Source organism: Helicoverpa zea, chromosome 24, assembly GCF_022581195.2.
Source record: "Helicoverpa zea isolate HzStark_Cry1AcR chromosome 24, ilHelZeax1.1, whole genome shotgun sequence".
In the NCBI taxonomy this organism is placed as follows: domain Eukaryota; kingdom Metazoa; phylum Arthropoda; class Insecta; order Lepidoptera; family Noctuidae; genus Helicoverpa; species Helicoverpa zea.
Genome location: NC_061475.1, coordinates 5,737,877 through 5,759,801, shown reverse-complemented (window position 1 = coordinate 5,759,801; position 21,925 = coordinate 5,737,877). Strand labels below are relative to the sequence as shown.

Sequence of the window (21,925 nt, the reverse complement as noted above, 5' to 3'; positions counted from 1 at the left end):
TTCAATACCGTTAACCTTTGAGTCACCCTAAGTTTATTTTCTTAAAAGCCAATTTTGTGCACGGCAATTGCAACATTCAGCCTTAGCAAATTAACCGTCAAATCCGTAGCGGACCCCAATCGGGGTCTGAACATCAATGTCACCGTAAGCTCGGTTTAGACCCCAATTGGGGTCTGCGAATCAGTCATACACTTTCCTAATTATTTACGCTCATATTTATTTTCTTTCCAATCAAACCACATTTGTGAGTACTAAATAAAATAACTAAATAAATGTAAATTATTATTACGCATTCAAACCTTTCATATTTAGCATCCCGTTAGAAATATACCTTTTTAAAATCCAATCGTAATTACCGGGAATTCTGATCGAACTCGCCATGTTTGTTTACATTTGTTGTTTTTTTAAATTTGAAGACGCATAGACAAGATGGCGACGGTGATAGAAGTTTTGCATCGAATGATCCGATTCGTTAAAATAAAGAATCGATTTAATAATTTTATATTATTTGATATTATAATATTACTAAATTGCACTTTTGTATACTTACCATAATCTGAAAATAAATTAGGAAAAGTAAAATGACTTAATTTATTTTGAAAAAAATGCTAGAAAATCAGTGGTAGAAAATACGTTGTAGCCGGAATAAAAAAAATCTTCGGTTTTTAGGGTTTCTGAAGACGGCAAATGAAGACTTATTCTTCGGGTGTTTTATGTGCAGGATTCCTGTAGATCTGCCAAACTTAATGGCGATTCGTTACTTCCAACTTTTTAACTGAGCGGCAAAGCTATTTGACGAGAGCCGTAGTTAGGTGTAGTTATCGCAAAATTTTATGACGATTTTATTGTTTGAAGGGGCAAATAGTTCGCTGTTCATCGAAAGCTGGTCCAAGATGGAAAGATGGCCGCCGCCGACTTATTTTTAACCGTCTTCCCAAAAAGCGGAGGTTCTCAATTCGACCGTTTTTTTTTTGTATGTTTGTTACGCGATTACTCAGCCATTTATTTATCGATTTTGATGATTCTTTTTTTGTTTGATAGCGTGTACTTCCGAGGTGGTCCCATTATCATTAGGTCAGGATCTGATGATGGAACCTTGAGAAATCGAGGGCGACTTTCGAAAGTTGCAGAAATACATAGGTTGAAATCTTATCACTCAGGTGTTTGCCTGGTAGCACTATTCAACAGTGAAGGCTTTGAGCTGACCTGATGATGGAGACCAGTGAAGGTCGAGGGAACTCGACAACTGAATATTTAAACTTTCTCGTGTTTGTGCTTATATTATTCGTATTTACGAGGCCTCTGCAACAGTGAAGGAGATGGAGACGAGAGAAGTACGGTTGTCGAGTTCCCTCGACCTTCTCTGGTCTCCATCATCAGGTCAGCTCCAAACCTTTACTGTCTCATAGTGTTATCAGATATACATCTGAGTGTCAAGTTATAACCTTATCTATGCTTACAATTTTCGAGAGCTGCCCTCGATTTCTCAAGGTTTCCATCATCAGATCCTGGACCGGTATTGTTTCTCATCATCAAATAAGTACATACCTTTGGTAGTTACAAATTGCATTATATTTCAGAACACCCGCATACCCTCCGCCGAAACAAAAATGTTAGAATTGTTGAGAAATAATATAAGAATAAATTAAAATTCCGTAATAGGTAATAAAAATTCAGTTAAAGTTAAAAATTATTACGAATGACGCAACACCAAAATAAATAATACATATAAAAATTTAATGCTAAAAACTTAAATATCTTTTTTCTTAACAACAAAAACAAATTGAACCTATAATTTAAAATTAATAAATAAAATTGAAATAAGTTGCTATTAAAAAATAGGTATATATAAAATTGGTATTCGATTATTTATAATAAATTTCCGATTTAGGTATCGAATGCACACCGCTGATTGAAAAAAAAAAAAATACTCCATTCCAAACTCTACTTGTCTGTGACTTGACTGATCTTGTAAATTGTTCATTTTTATTGTGTATTTTATGTGCTGATTTTTTAGTTATTGAACATAAATAAGTGCACGAAATGTATTGCAACGGATTGAAAATGTTATAAATATGACGTTTGTGTTGTGTTTGAGAAAGTGATGCGATTACTTATTGGTAAGTTTTCACCAAATTTGAAATGCCTAACTTTTCGATAGACTTAAAAACACCGTAATTATTATCTTTTTCTGAATTAACTGACCCCATTTGACCTTTGCACGTTGTTTTCAAATAAGTGAGCTCTAAAGTTATAGTTAAAATACTTCTGATCAGGCATTACGGACTTAGAATTCATGTGTTGAAAGTTAGTACAAATTTTTTACTTCCATGTCGCGATTCAAAATATCCCGCCGAATCAACGGTAAAGTCATATGTCAAAATCTTGTCGAGCAGAGGGGTTAAATTTAAATATTGAACGTAATTGAATAAAACCTTAAAGGTATTTTCAATGCAAAACATACCTTGATTAAACCTATTCTAGATACGTTTCAACGAAGAAATAGTATAAATGGTTTAAGAATTTTAAGTTTGGTATCAGGATTTAATAACTGGTTAAAACCGCTGAAAGTTACTTGTACAAGACTTGCAGCTTAATGATTTTCAATTCAATGTTAAGTTTCACACTTTTAGTCTGAAATAGTTGGGTATTATTAAATCCACTTTTAATGGAGAGCAGCTCTATTAAATTGTTTAAGTTGGTCCTTCTGAAAACTTTCGCGTTATTGTTGGTCTTCTAGCGGACCTAAGGACCAAAAGTTGTTATGGTGTTAAAATAGTTTTGAACAGTCAAAAATTTAAGGCAGAAGGAAGGTATCAATTTCATCCTTTCTCTAGAAACTTATTTTCTGAAGCATTGTCTTCATAAAGTGTTGTAATAAAATGCAGTCGGTAAACTAGTTCCGAGATTCGATAATAACTAGTTTAGCTTTAATAATAGACTTGCAGAATTTGAACCGCAAGATCCAGTTCGACTAAAATCGCTTTTGTTGTTTTTTCTTTGTAGTTCGGATTTTATTTACAAAGTTTCAGAAGTTCCCAGCTTTAAAGTGTAGAAAGAGGTTGGCTTTCAATATTATTTTTATTTCAGATTTAAGTAGGTATATGTTTTGGTCATTTTATTATTTAAACTTACAAATGGGTGGGCTTATCAAATGTACTTACAGTCACGTGCTTGCTGTAAATTAATAAGTGTGATTTTATACAACAAAACAAAAAGCATTGAATCGAAGGTACAACTAAAATACAATTTAACAACAGATTAACATACTCCATCCTTTTCACATAACATACAATTACACAAAACATCTACTTATATTTAAAAAAAGATAAATTCATTCAAAAACAGAACAAAATTCTCCTAAAAGTAAGACAAAATACTCGCCAAGACAGCCCGCCACACTGCCAAGCCGTTTGATAGATAAAAACGTGGACGGACCGGACTCCGGACTGTCCGGTGTCCGTACGGCCCGGACACCGCACTATGTGGATTGGATTCTTTTTACTTGATACTGTCCGTAAATGGACACGGAAATGGTACTAGCCTTAAGCTTTGAACAAGGAAAATGTATTGCACTGAATATAATATTTGCTTTGGTTTGTAGTGCAGATGCGGTATTATTTTGCTTAGGGAAAAGGGGATTACCAAGATAGCAGGATTTTTTTCAATTATTTTTATCGATTCGTTGCTGGGTACAATATTTTAACGTGCATCGATGAGCACGATCTCTGTCCGGTCGTGTTGGATGTTCGTTTCATCGGTTTATGTGAGTGAAGGAATAGATGCTCCCGTGTCTGCGCAAATTCATGTGCACTACAATATGTCCTGCGCAGCTAGCTGATCTCTAAAGAGAGAACTGCGCCTTGGCTAGTAGTCTTGGCTTATTTTCAAGTAAATGTGGTCTAGTCCTCGTTGTAGTGTGATAAAGGAGAAGAAACGGCAAATCGTTTCTTTATTATGAGTCAGCTTGCATGCTTAAGCTGATAATACTTACCTCATAATCTCCTACTTCCAACATTATCTGGAAGATATTAAGATACTGTAACTTTGTCACTGATGATTATCATTCATTGTAGACTCTGGTTGCAACTTTGTACCAAAATTCCAAATTTGGTATGACCTCATTCTTAACAAACTTTGTTATCGACATACCTAATTTTAAAGACAAGACGTGAGCTAATACTAGAAAATGTCGAGAAAAGCTAGTGTTTCGTGGAAGGGGCAATTTACGAAGCAAATTGGAAGGTGGCCAACCTAACAAGGGCTGTAGTGTAAGAGCGTTTCGTTCTAATACTAGCAATTGTCTTCGTGTACCAGTAATTTGCTCTGATGCTGCCCATTTTGTTGAGATGAAAATGGACTTTGAAGATGGCTTTAGGCTTTCCGTGTTTTGAAGTTTTGAAGCTTGTTTATTGCTATAAAAAATAAATCGGTTATGGTAATTTATTTTTTATTATTAGATATTTTAATGTGGACTAGTATAGTATTAAGACTGAGAAAGATTTCTGGCCGAAATACTTAAATATAAATTAACTGTCATAATGGTTTCCTTTTTTTTATCTCGAATATTCTTTAGTAACAAAAATAATTTGACGAGTTTTGAGTGTTTTATTAGCAAAAGAATTATGAAGTTTTGGACTTAAATCAGCATTTCAAACATGATTAGCACGTCTTCGGTAGTATAGTGGTAAGTATCCCCGCCTGTCACGCGGGAGACCGGGGTTCGATTCCCCGCCGGAGAGAATCTTTTTGTAATTTTATTATCAGTATTTTCGTCACTTAAAACCCTCATAACGAGATAGCATATAAAAATAATGCACAAACGAATAATAAAAAAGGAATATAAACTCGTTGAATCACAAAGGAGTATTGATAAAACTGTTGTCTATGCAAAATAAGATATAGCCATAGATATAAATATATTACGGCGACGACATCGTGAATATTCTTACATAAATATTTATTGAGGTCCTTTAACGTAGTGGCCGGTACCACTGACAGTGCAGAATGGGGTATACATGATTTTTAAAGAAATAGAGAACCTTCGGAAATCTTTTGACTATGAATTCAAAAGTATTTATGTAAAGTATATGAAGTTTATCGGTTGTGTTAGTAGCACAAGCTAATAAAATATAATAGCTTACCATGGGGCTAACCGAGTGTGTGGGAATGTGTCGTGATATTTATTTACTAAGAATTTAAGTTTAAAAGGCTTAAAGATTGAACTGAAACACAATTTAAAAGTAGGTATGTAAGTTGATTCTGAAAAGTCTATAGAACAATTAGAGTTATATGAACTACCTACTTCCTGAAAGTTGAATGAAATATTTCTTTACGAAAGCGAAATCACCTAGAATATTAGTTGATTAGGTTGTTACTTATCAAAAAACATAAGCTATCTTATACACAATTACATTCAATATGCCAAGCTGACAGTCAGAACTGTGGCTAAAGAATTAACGCCCACGTTGACCATAGTTCCATTTCCCCACGGCACAAATATTGGTTCTAGCTGCAGATATTCCGGGTCTCAATGTTTATTGTGAGATGTATGTTTGTAAACCTACCAGCACTGTTAAAATACCTGGTAACATTGTAGCATTGTGCCCATGTTGTAAAGTCGGAGAAGCTTCTTTCTGAATCAGCTGGATATTAAACCTTTTTTCCGACGGCTGACCGTCAAATGTGTCTCTCACATTTTCTTTTTTCAACTGCGCTAGGAAGAAATTTTGCCTCTAATGATTAATCAGAAACCGTTCACACACACACGTAACTAGTTGTGCTAGCATTAGGACAACCAAAAGTACCATTTACATAACAAATGCAGCTCCAAAGACCAGTAGCACTAACCGCACACTATTACAGTGCACTAAAATCCAAATACGAATTCGGGACTGTCCGCAGCCATTTTCGAAGCGTGCACACCCGAGGTTTTGCGTATATCGCTAGGGAGGCATAAAACTGAATCGCTTCAATTGGCTATGTCTGCGAGGCTGCGTATACTGCTAGTTTTCAGATCATATACGTGGTACGAATATTCTTTTATTCACAGTACTTAAGTGACGGATAGTGGAGGCGTGACTGCGGCTTACAAGTCCTGGAGCCTTCTGGTGAAATTTCTTTGTCTTAGGTTTTATTTTTGGTTAATATTATGCCTTGTATCGTTGATGTGGAAATACAGCTCTTATTGCTTGTATAGAAGGTATATTTTGCTTTAAAGCTTGAAGATATAAGGACCAGATGCTCACTCAAAACTGGTCCTTTGAGTCGATCACACATTTTAAGTTTATAATAAATCTAGTTACATAGAATGTGGTGTAGAAATAAATTGGATTCCATATCAAAATGGAAAAGGATATATTAAAGAACTAGATATTTTAAATATTTTAAAGATATTTTAAATATTTTAAAGATATTTTAAATATTTGTTTTTTATTGAAATTCAACATTCTGAAATGAACTCTATATTAATGTGACAGTACGTTAGGATATGCAATAAATTATAAAACAATGTACAATTTAAAACGAAATTCATCACATCCGAAGCCAACATTTTACTGTCAAAATAAAGTACAGCTCAAGTGAAAAAATATCTGTAATATATTCGGTCCTCATATCCGACGTTGGGTTTCGACATGGAGTATGAAAACAGAGGCTTCAGATTAACATTCTTAAACCTATGTTAAACCTCTAAGGGTGGATAACCAAACCAGTCCAGGCGTTAAATCGCTGGTTTGACAAATAGGCGGCAGTATGACAGTTTGGTCACTCTTAGATGTTCAATAAAGAATTCGTTTTATTGTAATTGTGTGTAAATAAAGGGTTACATAACAACGTACGCATACAAATTACTGTGGTATATACATAGTAAGTACAATGAGCGATCCACTATTTCTCCCAGACAACCTTTGTAGCTTCAGTTACTGAGACCTTTCAGGTTCATTCAGCTCCTGGTGGAAGGGTCAGTGTAACTGAAAAAAAAAACATGCATATTATAATCACTAGAAATCATCTCAGTTGCTCCAAACGGCCTTTGGATTCTAAAGCTGCGGTGTATCTTTTGCTTTCTTTTGCCATCTCTATTTGCTAAATACTCCATGTGCACAAAACTATTAACCCTGCACACATCTAGACATTCTTTTACCTAGGATTTATGTGTTCCTGACCGCAATTTGAGAATATTAGGCACTAGGTCTGCTGTACCTATGTAGGTGTTTGACTAATTTACAAGTCTGCCTTCCTAAGACTTGTTTGCCAAGATTAGGTTAGCCTTTTTCCTCTAGAGGCTCATAAAACATGCTGCGAAGATAAAATGCTCTTACATTTTTTCTTAGGTTCTTAACTTGATTTTGTAGGCGTATTACGTGGGAAAGGGGTCATGGTTTAATAAGTGAGGTTAAGTTGAGGTCAGTATGAAGATGGGTGGTCATATTTGGACAAAATTAAGTGCTTGGGAGCTTCTCAATATTGTATGTAGTATACTGTCGTAATTATTAGCAATGTAGAATTAGCAAATAACAGGCTAAGTTTGATAAATATTTCGTCTGAAGTTGTCATACAACTTTATCATCCTTACTGTAAAATATTTAAAGCCAAAATTCTCTGTACGCAAATAAAGCCCGATATTTTTATAAAGTCTTATGAAATCCCTAAGTTAACCGAGCAAGCACTAAGTTTCGGCGGGGATTTAAAGTTCCAAGTAGTCCCAAGCATGTAAACGGCCTATGCGGTGGGCAGTGAGCCAACAATTTGAGATAATACCCCCAAAATAAAACTGGCGGCGCTCGCTTTTATGTAGTTGGGTTTAGCTAAGATTTAGATGCGGGAAGTTACGCAATTGCTTTTGCAGATTTTTGAGAAATTTTATGTTTGTAGATAATGAAGTTTACAACTACAGAATATTATTTAATACGCTTATTCTACATATGGATGAAGTGATGCTCCTTTAGATGTGTTTCGTTTTATAGTCTGAAACTTAAAACATGTGGCTGAATCTGGGTATTTAAATATGGAATTGGTTGAAAGAACGTCGAATGTAGGAATGTAGGACTAAAACTAAGACTAGAAGCACAAGCATTAATCTATTCGTTCTTTAGGAACTCAAAAAGACTGAACATATTTTTGGGAAGTTTTCTCCAATCGATGGACTGACCCATAAGAATATTTTAGGTTTATAACATACTCGTGCAAAGCCAGAGCACCTCACTAGCATAGCATACACTTCACAAAATTATCCTTCATACTCCCATCACTTTAAATAATTAGACCACAAGAGATTACACAGTTCAAAGCCCTTCAAACTTTGGCTTGACAAAGCATTGAAGATACATAGTAGCGATAATTACAGCTATTCGCTTGATGACTTCGTTAATGGCCTCTCTACGTTCACCATAGTTAGCCAGCGATGGATTGCCAAAAACTTTGGACGTGGCCTGACAAATGTTTGGACCAAGTTTGGCGTATGTTTTACCATGTATCAGGTTTCATGAAGTACTATCTGCAGTCGGGTTATAATGTTCAGAACAAATTTAGTATTGTTCTAAAATCGGTTTCGGTATGTGTGAGAGACAAACGAGATTCAATCATCTGCCTACCCTTTCTCCAACTATGTTGGGGTTGGCTTCCAGTCTAACCGGTTGCAGCTGAATTTTACAAGGAGCGACTGCCTATCTGACCTCCTCAACCTAGTTGCCCGGGCCACCTGAAACCCCTAGGTAAGACTGGTTGTCAAACTTACTGGTTTCACTATCTGTACGATACGATTGCCAAATATAATCAAATTAAAGCCGAAACAAAAACGTGGGGTTCCTCCGACTTTGATGGGTTCGCCATAAGAAGATGTTCACCTATCCACGATCACGCCAAGCGTCGTCCAACATTTAATCAGCCACGAACTCTGGCACTATTAATATACCTATATCATAGTACATTATCCATACAACGACACATTTCACGAGACAATAAGCATCACACGGCAAGCGTTAATAATTATTATTCAACGTGTTCACATAATATTGCGGAAGTTCGAGGACAGTCCACCATCAATCCATATATGTTGTCACCCTAACATGTTCAGTATATTAGGGCGAGTATCATTTATAGTGTATTGTGATTATCCCAATTGTGTATCTAAATCTTAGTTATATTATAAATAGAAAGTAACTATCTGTCTGTCTGTCACGCTTTCATGCTAAAACTGAAAGGATATAAATGAACTTTGGTACATAGATAGTCGAAGTCTCCAAAATGAATATTCTTATAAAACTGTAGAACAAAAGTTTATTCAAGCAAAATCAATAAATCTTTTCAGATGGCAATAACAAAAAGATAATACTTCAATAAAATACCAGTTCAGAAAACATTAGATATTACATTCGATGTTTCGATGACCAAACCATCGATTTTCAGTGACGTTACATTTTGTTACGGATAAGTAGTGAAAACTCTTATTTTTTAAATGAAACACTACAGGGGACACTATAGGGGAAAAACGTATAATAAAAAAATGAAAACTAAGCCAAAATATAAAGATATTTTCTTATAATTAAATGGGGTTATGAGCTGAATTAAATAATATCTTACACTATTCATCAATTTCGTAATTGATAACAGTCTTAGTAAGATTGAATGCATTTATCTGATTTATCACCCAACACTTTCCAACAAAAAATCTCACCTATCCTATATCTAAATCCACAAAAACAATCAAAATCCATTTGTTTTTGTAACTACAAAAACTACAGCAATTTAGCGACAAACCTAGTCATTTATCAGAACGCCATACGTCAAACTCTGTCAGCCACACATGCATAGAACATAAAATTTCGAAGCACGTTCGTATGAGAACCAGTTACGCAATGTAATCGAAGCAAATGTACCAATTACCGAAAAATGGAACATCAATTATTGCTTGAATTTTTAATGCAAGTTACAGTTTTAACACACTATATTAGCTACACTTGCAACTGGCTATGTATGTAAGAAAATCTTTTAATCTTAATTTGACTAAGTTCCCGGTCTTCAATAGGATGAAATTTTGAACACGCTCCGAGTTCTGATGACAATACATGACTATCGTGTTTTTTAGTTTTTTTTTTACTATTAAATTAATTGTGATAGCTATTTACTGTGTTGTCGCAATCAACAGTCACCATGTAATTATAAAAGCCGAATCCAATAAAGTCTTTTAAAGTTTTAGCTGGTATTTTTAAAATCTACGTTAAAAAGATTCTCTGCTAAACTAGGTAGCTTACAGAACTATTTCAAGACACATTGCCTGCATACAAAACAGTTCTAAAATCCTTCGCAACACATGGTGCCCAAAAGGAAAGTGGACCCGTTTCATTCGGATCAAAGCCCTGAAGATGAAGGATTTATATGAGTAATGGTCTTGATCGTGGCATTATACAGGACGGCATTCAAACCGTTAGGACATTTCACACGTTAGAATTGACGCTTGAGTTGCTTACATACATAATTTTGTTGGGATCTGTGAAGGGGTTGATAGTGTGAAATTGGTGTCGAAGGACCAGTTTTTTAAAATCTGGTCCTTTTGGTCCTACGTGACTAATGTGATACGATGTCTGATGCTCTTGAAATTTTGCTCTTGACTTAGATAAACATTTTAGTAGACTGAAATATAAAACAAAATAGAGAATTATTATTATTCTTTATTGCACACATAAATTTATACATTTTGACACACTGAAAACAGAGAGATTATGTAAGTACAACAGCGAGCGTAGTCCAGTATTGGGTTCTCTTACAGCCAACCTTAGAGTGATAGAGTGATTTGATGGGGTAGGGCAACTGTGCAGCTTTATACTTACAAATATGACGAAATAGTATTTCCTCCGGTTACATAAAATACTTTCTTTGGTATGAGATCAAGAACATGTTTGATAGCTTGTTACCATAAAAATCTTGCATAAATCCTAAGTTAGTAAGACATCAAAAATATGATTACAAGCACAAAACTTCAAAGATTACTTCATAATCCTCTATAACCTCACCGGACATTGTTTGTGAATCAATTCCCAACTAATTCCGGATTCCGTACGCGGATTTCCCGCTAACTTGCACGAACATGTTTCTGAGTTACACTTTTTTCTGTATTCGTTAGTGTGTTTTGACCTCTGATTAAAGGGAAATATGTACATGAAATCTTTTGTGTCATTTGCACAGGATACTGTTGAAGATTTGGATAAAGATGGATAGTAGGTCACCCATAATAAATTGATGGATTTCAATTTGTCGTACAAAGAAGACAGTTAGGTATTTACGAAGCGATTTTTTTGGACAAGAAACTGCAAACTCTGCATGGGGAATTAGGTAAGTAGATTTTCATGAAATAATGCTCTCGTAATTGAAGTTAGTAAGCACTGGTAAAGCACTGGTATTCAGCTGAATCCGGTTAGACTGGAAGCCGACCCCAACAAAGTTGGGAAAAAGGCTCGGAAGATGATGATGAATTGAAGTTAGTAAGTGACCACTGCAAATACATGACATGTTTGTTATAAGTATTATCTTTGATTGACACAAATAACTTTATCTAGGCCAACACAACCACTAATAACTTTGATCCCCACTGTAGTGTTCGCCCTACCTGTGTCTCTGTAATTACCATCCGATAATTAGGATATCGGCTCGCTTGCCCACATAACGTCTTACTCCCGTGCCACACACTCTCCCGGTTTCCCGCCAACTGGCCATAGAGTATAGTGTGCACTCTCCGCGTCTATGCGACAACGAGACGACAGATATCGGTGATAATACAGTACACTACATCCCTTCCTTTGTTTAGTAAAAACAAATTAAACTCCGTCACTTTGCCGACATCAATAACCAGTCTGGTGATCAGTCGATGGACACCGATATCCCGCCTGTTAGTCCATGTGGAATCAAACAGTCTCAAATATTGCTGCACGTTCAGCCAACGAGCACTCATCTTGCACTAGCGGCAAAATCAAAATGAATATAAAAATAGATAAAACCAAACTGTACCTGCCTATTAATGGAATATAATAAATCTTCATACTCCCAGTGGTTTCCTCACATTTTACTCTAGCTACCTACTCCTTTCCCTTTTCCTTCAAATGACCAAGTATTGCCTTTGCCCTTGTCGGGCTTTGACTGAATAATTTTACTTCACTTACTTGTAAAACAGTTTCAGAATGCATTGTCCCAATGTAAGAATTTTATTTCTAGCTTCAGAGTTGAAACAATAATGATGAAATGAAGTTTTTCCTGACGCTTCGTACTTGCGATTAAAGCCCCGTAATGACTTTTACGTGCATTTTACTAGCGTAGCGTTTGCTAGTGTTTTATAAACAACCGGACAACTTTGAAATGTCACTACAGTCGAATCGTTTTACACTGACGATTTATGGAAATTATTACCTTTACCTTTTACTCACACATTACCTTACCATTACCACTTTCAATAACCTTACCAACAAGTTACCGCCGCGCCGTTTAAAGCAACCTTTGAGTGTTACTCAAGGACTCCACGACTGTGGAACGTGACTTTTAAGTCCATGCCAGGCCCTGCCATTTTATACTTGCACACAACATATACGAATCCTCGCGAACCTTGCTGTTCGCACCTCGTAAAGCTGTACAAGACTTGCACACAACATATACGAATCCTCGCGAACCTTGCTGTTCACACCTCGTAAAGCTGTACAAGACTTGCACACAACATATTCCTATTCGTCTTCGCAGGAACACTCGCATTCTGTGTCTTTTATTTAATATCCTTTTCAATCCTAAATCTCCTTCGTACCTGCGGGAACGTTTCTCCTTTCTCCGCTCACCTGATGCGTCCTGCAGGACTCATCTCAAATCCTTACTTAAAATCCCTTCCCACTCCACTGATTTCTACTCTTACTCCTTCACCGTGCACGCTGTACGGTTATGGAACAATTTGCCGCCTGAGCTGAGGAGCTGCCAAACTGTTGCTTTATTTAAACGGAAGTTGAAGGAACATTATTTGTCCTTATCATCATAGACGCATATAGTATTTAGTGTATTTTTATATATATATATATATATTTTATATATATATTACATATGTAATTAGGTTAATGTTAGTATTTATTTTTAGTTATAGCTTCTTTCTTTTTTTACACACTATCTGCATCTCTTCTTATTCTAACTCTCCCATAACGGGCCAGCTGGAAGAAATTTCTCTTGAAATAAGCTGTGCCTATGTACTATATGTTCTATCTTTCTTCTTTTCTGTATTCTGTGTGTGTATCTGTGTACATGAACTATTAAATTAAATTAAATTAAATTAAACATATACGAATCCTCGTGAACCTTGCTGTTCGCACCTCGTAAAGCTGTACAAGACTTGCACACAACATATACGAATCCTCGCGAACCTTGCTGTTCGCACCTCGTAAAGCTGTACAAGACTTGCACACAACATATACGAATCCTCGCGAACCTTGCTGTTCACACCTCGTAAAGCTGTACAAGACTTGCACACAACATATACGAATCCTCGCGAACCTTGCTGGTCGCACCTCGTAAAGCTGTACAAGTTCTCGCCTCTCAGGCATATAGGTACATATGATAGTTTTACTATCTAATACTTTCGCGCAACCTTACGATTTCTCACGGACCTTACTGTTAGCAACAGTGGAACGTGCCTCGCAAAGCTTTACGAATATAAATATAATAGTTCTACTATTTAATACTTTCGCGCAACTTTACGATTTCTCACGGACCTTACTGTTAGCAACAGTGGAACGTGCCTCGCAAAGCTTTACGAATATAAATATAATAGTTCTACTATTTAATACTTTCGCGCAACTTTACGATTTCTCACGGACCTTACTGTTAGCAACAGTGGAACGTGCCTCGCAAAGCTTTACGAATACAAATATAATAGTTCTACTATTTAGTACTGCCGTACGATCTCTAGTTTTTCAAACATGTACATAAATACATAGTAATTATGATCACACAAACGTACGTACCCGGTTGACTTCCGCAGTGGGCCCGTGAACTAGCAGATTTCTGCCAGTACCTACACATACATAATGACTAAAAGTAGAATTATAGTTCAGAAGTTTTTTTTTATTGATAACAACATAACACAATAATTTATACGGTTGTACCTAAGTGGTAAATTGTGTCTACAAATGAAATACCTTTGTATTTCCAATCTGCTTTTCAACGTGTCTAGGTGCCAGTATACCTATTATACCTACAATGTTTAAAACTTAAACGGTCGAAACGCAGCTCTCCTGACGGAAAAGATATCTCGTTTACTCATGTTGTATCGTTAACTATTCTAAAAATTGTACTACTAGGGGAATTACATTTAATCTCGATGACAACAGAGCACTAACAGTTTAGTGCACTACTAATGTGTTAAGGTAGGTATTCCTATCAGCCTCGGAACCAACCTACCTAGCAATTAGTTTATTTTTAATTTTTAAAATTAATGTAAATATTATGTAAATATTTGAATAAAATTACCTAGCAATCATGTTTACATAGTTACAGATCGCTTAGACCAGCCACCGTTCACATCTAATTTGACACCCCATTGCAAAATTATTTAAATTATTACAAATGAAATTAATAATATTTAAATTATTGCAAATGCTTAAAGCATAATATGAATCAAACTCAACTAATTTTGGTAACAGTTTCCTTTTATTAATTGAGAGTGGAATATTTCAAAGCTTTATTCCTTATCTCAGCATTGCAACAAGTAATCTGGTTTTCAACCGTATGGATCAGCGCTGGCACTTGCATGCTTCTGCAGATACACTCTCTAAAAGAATTCTGATATACCTAAGCTTCGAGCGTTCATGAGTGTCCAGGGGCGCAATTCTACAAATTTAACTTTAGTGCTATGTGTACGTTACGATTATAACGTAGGCACCTATAAAGCCGTTGCTTTATAGTTACGTTCAACTTATCAGATTTTAGGATTTTAGTTAACAACTACGTCGTGCAACGAAACGCGCTTTGACAGGTGTCATCAGCTTTGTAATCTGTAGCTGTGACATTCAGTGAAACGACAAAACACAAACAAACACCTTAACATAGAATAGAATCCATCAATAGAGACTCTCAACTACTGTTCCTCCTCCTTTCATCAAAGTGAACAGCAACTCACAAACAGCGCTCCCGTCGATGCACAATTCCCCCTGTAGAAACGATCGCCGACCCCTCTACAACGTCCGTCCACCTATAGATTGGCCGCAGGATTCCCAATTCATGCGCCCACCAACGCCGAATAGAAACCTAGAACCTATGAAGTAGGTACCTACTTAGTGAACAACCAAGCGCCGCAGATAAAATGCAGGTGCCACAGGACCCAGGCAGCTCGGTGCCGCTGCTTTGAAAATTTCAAGAAACTGTTCGGTCAGCAGGCATCTCCAGGTTTCACAAGTGGGTGGCAAAGCAACAACAACAATCAGTATGCCAAGAACATTTGTAGCCAACAACTGAGAAGGCTACACATTGTACCTACTTCAAAAGATAGATGTATTAATCTCAAATCAATAAATGGATTCTATTTCATGTCTTGGTTATGTTATTCTCCCAACAACTTTCTATGTAAGTTTATTTAGTTTACACTTATAATTCTTGTTGGGCACTGCAATACTGTAAAGTATAATTTACAAATAAATAGCAATATTACAATGAGGGCTACTCTGTTAAACTGCACCAATGTCAGTCAATTGTGATACCAATTAAAATCCACTCGAGCCTGAATCTTGAAGGTTATATTTTAGAAGCACAAGCAATCACCAAATTATGAAATCTAAATCATTAGACAGTACCCAGAGTAAGTATCTATATTGAAACTCCTTCCATGTTTCATTCTTATAAGATTTTGTCACAGATGTGAAACCCCAGTTAGGTAAATAAAGCAGCATTGTCCCAACAGATCTTAATGGGAATTAATTAAAGTACAAAAATGCTCCATTGCTTAGTTCCTTAAACTTTTGGTCTAAGAGTTTCATATTCACCTAAAATACTCAAATTAGGATTATGAGTTAGGATGTTTACCAAAGATTCTATCTATTGAATACTAAAAGTTTTGATCCACATTTTCCATCTAATATTGCTGTTTGGTACTGTTTTCCTGTTCTGCATCTTCTGAGATATCCCTGTTGTAACATAACAACCTCTTTAATACTGCAAAACAAACTAAATTAAAAGGATTAGAATTATATTCAGGGTGACTGAGCAACCGTTATAATTAACATTAACTAGATAGGCAACCCACTGGAAGCGTTGACGGGTTGGAATGTTGTACATATGTGCATACATACCAGTACAACTGGGTAAGTACTTCAACATGCATAGTCCAACTTACAATGGTCCTTCAATGTGCTATTTGTTTAACTAAATACCTAGCACATGTTTGTCATTTATAGAACAGTTGACTAAAGGTACAAAACCACCAGTTTGTTCTTGTAATATCCACTATATTGTAAGCAAGTCTCTTGAAGTAAGTTGGTACCAGAACAATGTAGCAAGTAAGTAGTTAACTAGACTCTGGGAGGGAAGCTAGGTTTGGAAGCTTATATTATCCAAACCACCAGCACAGAAAATCTGAAATTAATCAAGATTTAAAGAAGGTACTCGTCCAGATTAACTTTCAAATACTTAAAATTACTCAATTCAAAACAGATTATTTAGTAGAAATAACTACTTAATTATTGTAGTAGGGAGTCGCTTACAAACTCAAGGTACTTATAATATTATGCACTCAGTTCACCAAATATTTCACTATATTACAAGTTACAAATTAATTTGAAACTTTCAGTCATAATTGCATTCCCAGTTATTATTTCTTTTGCTTTATATAACTTGGTTTGTTTAATTTATTAACTTCTTAAAATAGTTTGTATAATAATTTTCTCTTATAACTTCCTAGTTCAACTTGCATTGTATAACTTTCTCAAAGTCAACCCAAAAAATATTGTAAACATTTCTTTTTCATGTTATTATCGTATGTATCAATACATACAAATTGTAACACCTATTATGTTTTTAAAAAGAGTAACCATGGAGTTTCTTGCCCGTTCTTCTCCATAGGAAGCTACTTTTGGAATGGGCAACTAGAAGCAAACTTATTTATAATTTTGATGTTCGTAAGTGCTTGTAAAGGCCTACATGAAATAAATGATTTGATTACTTTTCACACTTTTATAGTCAATGGGAACCAAAGATTATTTACTTTATGATAGGAACTAGGAACACAATGTAATTTGTCTTTCATAAAGGAAATTACTCCCACGACAGATGTTTGGCTGTATGCTGTAATCATAGCCATCATGTAGCATCACAGCATTAAAACGATTTACTGATTCGCACCAATCTTAAAACAAATGAATGTTCTATGTTCAATTGGTGAAAAATACATGAATTTCATACGCAATGTGATATTATGATACAGGCTTTCTGGAAAACCCTTATGTGATGAATATACAGTACAATTACTAACGTACAACTTACTTATATGCTTCAAAGAACACACAATTAAACTTTCCAAGTAAAACCTAGACATGAGCACTGGTGTGAGATTCTTTAAAGTCTCATACAATAATTTATAGTCGAGTCGGTGACTGGATACCATACTAGCATCCTTACTAGAAACTTTAACTTGCACGTTCTTTGGACAGACGGCCAATTTGTTCAGATTTCGGCTGTTTAGGGGGACTTCTAATCCGCAAACTGAACTTACCATACCTGCCCCTTCCTTTCTTTTCAATTCAAAAGAAATAATGTTCGCTACTTACAGACACGCCGCCAATATCATATTTTCACTCGTCGCCAAATGTAGTGTTCGCCCTACCTGTGTCTCTGTAATTACCATCCGATAATTAGGATATCGGCTCGCTTGCCCACATAACGTCTTACTCCCGTGCCACACACTCTCCCGGTTTCCCGCCAACTGGCCATAGAGTATAGTGTGCACTCTCCGCGTCTATGCGACAACGAGACGACAGATATCGGTGATAATACAGTACACTACACCCACAATAAGAAAAACCTTGACATTATTTTCCAAAGCAACAAACTGAAACTTGCAAAGTTCAGTAACAAGTTCGTGTTACGTCATTAATCTCTGGATGACGTCACAGCTACAAATCAAGCATCGATGACGTCACACTTGCGACCGATTGAATTTATGATGTGTTTCCGCAACAATATGTGGGTAGTTGAATATAAATAGGGTCTGAAGTCGCGTTTTATTAGGGAAAATAGAGGGTAGATATATTTTTTGCGGATGAGGGTAGCCGAAGAAGGTAACTGTTTTGTCCATGTATGATTGTGTTAATTTGTGAGGTATGTGTGTTTGTTTGTGTTTTAAATATTACAAATTTTAAAATAAATGTAACAAAATATCAAAATAATAACACATTTTTAAGAAAATGGATTTTCAAGTATAATAACTAAATCAGCAAGAGCTAGCTAAGAGGTAGTAAAATATCAAAAATTATATGTTTCTCAAACAAGGAATAAACCCGATAATAACAAAGTAGGTACAAGCAAGGAGATCCTACAGGCACACTTATCCAATATTATTGTTCCATAGTAAATTATCCGATTTACGAATCGAATAGACCATAACCAGAGAAACTTCTAACCAAAGAACTATCGCGAAAAATCTCATCGGTATAAAATTGTTAAGTAATAGTTATTTGTTATACAAGAGTGCAAAGTTGCTTTTTAACCGCGTGCTCAATTTTGATGACCGAGCAAGCGAAGGATTCTAAATTTGAAACACGAGCGTAGCGAGTGTTTCAAAAATTAGAATCCTGAGCGATAGCGAGGGAATCAAATGAGCACAAGGTGAAAAATCTTTGCACTCGAGTGCAACACGTAACTTTTCATCCCACCTCATCGAGGAAATGACTAAATGCAAAAAAATATATAATGAGTAGACGGCTCACCTCCAGCAGTGAAAACTACGAGAAGAAGAAGGAATAAAAATACGTTTGCAATCAATATAATTTAATTTTAGTTTGGGTATTAACTACTACATTATACTACAGGCTAATTTATTAATCTTAACAAATGATGATTAGAAATTAAGAAAAATTGAATGTAACGTTGTTACAGTTAGTTATGTGGAGTGTAATATTTTTGTTTTTGTTCGGTACTGTAATGTTGGTGGTAGAGACTTGTGTATTATTATTATTGTTTTTTGGTAAGTTATCTGTATCACTTAATATTTCTACAGATTCATTAGATTCCTTTGGCGTAAATGTTGGCGAGAGAGGGCGAAGGCTAGATGTTTCGTACCGGCTCATTGTTGATGTGGAAGGGCCAGTCCAAGGATCTGACAAAGGCTTGTTCAGTGTAATGGCTCCCACGATGCCTTTACATATTTTAGACTTATTTTCGATAGAATCCTCTATATATCCTTCTACTACCGCATTAGACTTCCAGCCTCCATGACGCTTAAGAGACAGAAGATCAGCTCCTAAAAGTGTGGCTGAAGTTCGTCGGAAACAATGACCCGTGTACAGTTGAGGTTCTGGGAGTTCGAGAAATGTCGCTATTTCTCGTGGGATACTGCCAATTTTATTAGAACCCATAGGCTGTCGAACACACTTTCCGTTGCGATATTGTAGAAAAAATCGATTGGTTGGAGTGTTAAGAGGGCGTAAAGCTTTGTATTTCTCTACAATCGCTGCGCACTCCTTGCGAATGACGAAGTTGCGGTCTCTTTTGGTCTTTGTATTCGTTAGGGTGCGTCCACATCTGGCGAATGCGCCGCGAATGCGCAGCACGCGAGCCGATCGCGAGCTGTCCGCGAGCTGCGCGCGTGCAGTCATTGCAATAGTTCGGTGCGCCTCTTTAGCGCAACTCACGCAAGGCTCGTATAGAGCGCGCGAGCGGCGCGCGATCTGCGCGCAATCAGTTCTCGCCCTTACAGTTCCGTATATTGGCTCAGTACTATCGAAGATGGCAGACGTCGCACGCCGCCTGCGCGCCGCTCGCGTGCGGCGCTTAGGTCGCGCGCGAGCTGCGCGCGGGCGGCGCAGAAGCGGCGCACGAACAAAAATGCACGCACGCAACTCGCGGACAGCTCGCGATCGGCTCGCGTGCTGCGCATTCGCGGCGCATTCGCCAGATGTGGACGCACCCTTAAGTGTATCAATAACAATTCATCCGAATGTTTCTCAATATTTGTGACATTAAGCAGTGTTAGTTCATTTGTTCTACATGCTCCGTTTATGCCAATAATAAGAACAACCTGTAAAGAATAGAGTATTTAAGTAGTAGATAATGAAAATTAATTACATTAATATGCATGCATGCTTATGCCAACTACATTAATAATAATACCTACTGAATGTACACTTACTTTTGCCGCCAAATACATGGAATCTGGTGCATTGTTAACAAACTTTTCTATTTCGGATGCTGTGAAAACTTTCGATTTTTTTGGTTGATGACCAGATGAGGCTCTTTTTAAAAATGCCAGTAACTTAGTATATGTTTCGATATTAATATCTTTTTTCATCTTAATCGTTGCTTTTAGCATTGAGTAAGTACTCCATAGTGTGCTAGATTTCCTCGTCTTATATAATTCAACAAAATATGCAAGCAAAACGTTTTCTGAAAATGTTTTGGCACCTTTAGCTATTCGCCATGTATTGAACATTTCATATTGTTTCAAATACTTCTCGCGTGATTGTTGAGGGAGAAAGGTCATCTGTACATTATTTACAGTTTCGATCAATTCTGTCGGCGTCAAATATATGTCGTCGTCGTCACTAAAATCACTCATTTTAATATTAGAATATGTTTTCACTTTTAAACAATATGACGTAAAAAGAAATTAGCGCGCGCAACGCAAATTAAGAAAAAAAGTACCAAGGTTTTCTGAATTCAAAAATGTTGATGACGGGCTGTGTTCCGAAGCTAGTGCTCAGGACATTACGTCAACTTGTATCACCGTAGCACTCCGTACAATAAGGCATTGATTCGTGAGGTCATTAACACTAGGCAGTATACTGAGTTTAATTTCGGAACACAGCCGAATTCACAAACTCAGTCCACATGACGTTCTAAATTCAAATCACTTTGCCGCTCTAGAGGATAAAATGGGCTTTTGCGCTCAGATATCAAAGAGTAAAAATACCCTTTCCGAGATGGTGGGATGAAAAAGATTTTACCATTTCTTTATCAATTAAGAGTCTTCAATTCAATCAAACAAATTGAGTTTGGCCTTTCAATTGGAATTTAGAAGTCTTGGCAACCTTTTTTCGATATTTTTCTCACGTTGTAGATGGATTTTACAAATCATGTTTGAACTCTTGAAATAAATCGTATTCAAATTCCAAAAATAGACGTGTTTTGTCAGTATATCTTTAAAGGCAATTTGGGCTTATCACATGCTTTTTAACTAATGTGGTCTAAAGGTGGTATTAAAGAGTGTACCTAATATAGAATACATCTAAAAAAATAACGGGTATGCAAACTTCCAGGAACACCTTATTCAATACCACTGGTATATCTGATGAGTATTTTCATGTTTGAAATTGAAACAATCTACTCACTCTTTTTTCCATTTTTTCATATCTAACAGTTGTTCTGATCCGTGTGCGAAAAAAAAACAAATACTCTGTTGCAGCGTTTTTACACAAGTAGATTTTCCGCAACACAACAAAAATGGACGGCTAGTGTGACAGCGCTGTAACTCTGTAAGCAATAAAGGTTCATTTTAAATCTCTGTTCACTAAATAATAAATAAATCGATAAAACAAAGGACTAACTTTTACTCGAACACGTGTTAAGTATCATTAAAACCCAGTTTTAAAGTTGCCAACCTGAAGCCTGTAATATCCAGACTTATAATAGTTTCAGAACAAAAACTTTTTTAGAAAAAATCTCGATAAAAATGTAACACACTAAACTTTTGCCATAAATA

General features: G+C 36.1%; 1 long non-coding RNA gene and 1 other non-coding gene across 2 annotated transcripts; one reads left to right on the top strand and one right to left on the bottom strand.

Moving 5' to 3' along the window:
* The first annotated feature begins 4,670 nt into the window (after positions 1-4,670).
* On the top strand, positions 4,671-4,742 carry Trnad-guc. The gene has a single exon. It is a non-coding gene; the product is annotated as a tRNA-Asp (tRNA).
* A 1,671-nt stretch (positions 4,743-6,413) lies between these two features.
* Positions 6,414-21,663, bottom strand: LOC124642438. The gene is made up of 2 exons (XR_006985768.1): positions 21,555-21,663; positions 6,414-6,971 (listed from the first exon to the last, which is right to left on the bottom strand). It is a non-coding gene; the product is annotated as an uncharacterized LOC124642438 (long non-coding RNA).
* Positions 21,664-21,925: the final 262 nt, after the last annotated feature.